The sequence below is a fragment of the Mustelus asterias genome, chromosome 26, assembly GCF_964213995.1.
Source record: "Mustelus asterias chromosome 26, sMusAst1.hap1.1, whole genome shotgun sequence".
Taxonomy (NCBI): Eukaryota; Metazoa; Chordata; class Chondrichthyes; order Carcharhiniformes; family Triakidae; genus Mustelus; species Mustelus asterias.
In genome coordinates, this window is record NC_135826.1 from 32,880,673 (window position 1) to 32,882,357 (window position 1,685).

Below are 1,685 nucleotides of genomic sequence, written 5' to 3' on the forward strand. Positions count from 1 at the left end.
GTCCCGTGTGTCTTTCAGGACCAGTTTTCAACTTTTGAATGCCCCAGCGCTTCATTCACAATGCCCTGAGCTCGCACAATTTACACCATCGCTCCTCGTAATGCAATCCCTCCAGCCTCTTGATCATTTCTGCTGCTTTCTTCTGCATCCTTTCAAAAGCTGCAACAACCCTTCTGCACAGAGGGGGACCCAGAACTCAACACGGTATTCATATTCAAAATATTATTGCATGGATGATTTCTGAAGTGACAGGGTTATTTCACTACTTTGACTTAATATTGACCTTCCAAAATATCCCAACATCCGAATTCCTTCACTCACTGCCAGTGAACATTATTGACAATAAATTGAAATTATTGCAATCAGTACCCACTTTAGCAGCACATATACTAAAATTAGAATGATACAGAGAAGATTAGCATGGCCCCTGTGCAAGGATGACTGGCAAATTTCTTTTTATGGCTACGGCCATACTAGCCTGAAAACGCCAATCTTGTCTGATCTCGGAAGCGAGGCAGACTCAGGCCTGGTTAGTGCTTGGATGGGAGACTGTTAGGGAATACCAGGTACAGTAGGCTTTAGGGTGTGAGGGCCATTAGGCTGCAACATCTGTCACCCCATTGATCGCTAGGGTTGATTTGGCTGATCTGGTTGGCCAGGCGGATGTCCCCCTTCCCTCACACCTCCATGTGCGTACCTCCCAAAGCTCAGTGCTCTGTCGCAGAGTAGGGCCCCTAGAAGAGGACCACTCCGCCGGCCTAGTGTATACAACGTAGCTACACTCCCCTGCTAGGCTAAACCTCAAAGACCATTTGTAGGATGACATAGGGAAGTCAAGCTCCAAGACTTCAGTGCCCTAGATTTCTTTTACATCATGAAAATTATTTTAATTTTATTTAAGTAATCATCCCTTTCTGGATTTTTCAAACATCCAACATGAAGAAGCACTTTTCATTTCTCTCATGAACTGCCTGTCTGCTGGGTGCTCAAGCATATTCAAGTCCTCCTTGATGCGCGTTATCATACACGAGGCTTGATGCTCAGGAAATAAAGGCTTTTATTTGCTGTAACAAAGCAACTACCAATTATATACACGATCCCAGACTGAGGGGTTCAAACCAGAGCAGGGACCTTTATACCTCTCCCAGGAGGCGGAGCCCGACTGGGATGTACCCCAATACTACAATACAAAGGTGTAACAACCCCACCCTAACCCCAACAGCAACAAGTAGAACAACCCATCCCTAACCCAACAGCAACATATGTACATACTTGTAGTACTGGCCAGACCCTGGCTCAGTACTATCCAGTGGGAACCAACGATGGTTCACCACACTCCTGTAGCTTCTCCTGATCAGTTTTGGAGTTTACAGTTTTTATTAAGCTTTATATTAATTTCAGATTTAACCATTGTGCTTCTGACACCTAGACCCAGATCATTAAGATATTAAACAAAACATACTCCACTGACAACTTTAACTTTTTATTCACTCATGGGGATGTGGGCATCATTGGCTAGGCCAGCATTTATTCACCATCCATAATTGCCCTTGAGAAGGTGGTGATGAGTTGTATTCTTGAACTGCTGCAGTGCATGTGGTGTAGTACACCCACAATCCTGTTAGGGAGGGAGTTCCAGGTTTTTGACCCAGTGACAGTGAAGGAATGGCAATTTATTTCCAAGT

At 44.6% G+C, this 1,685-nt stretch overlaps 1 pseudogene; it reads left to right on the plus strand.

Annotated features, from left to right (window-relative positions):
- The first annotated feature begins 365 nt into the window (after positions 1–365).
- Positions 366–460, plus strand: LOC144479811 (U6 spliceosomal RNA; annotated as a pseudogene).
- Positions 461–1,685: the final 1,225 nt, after the last annotated feature.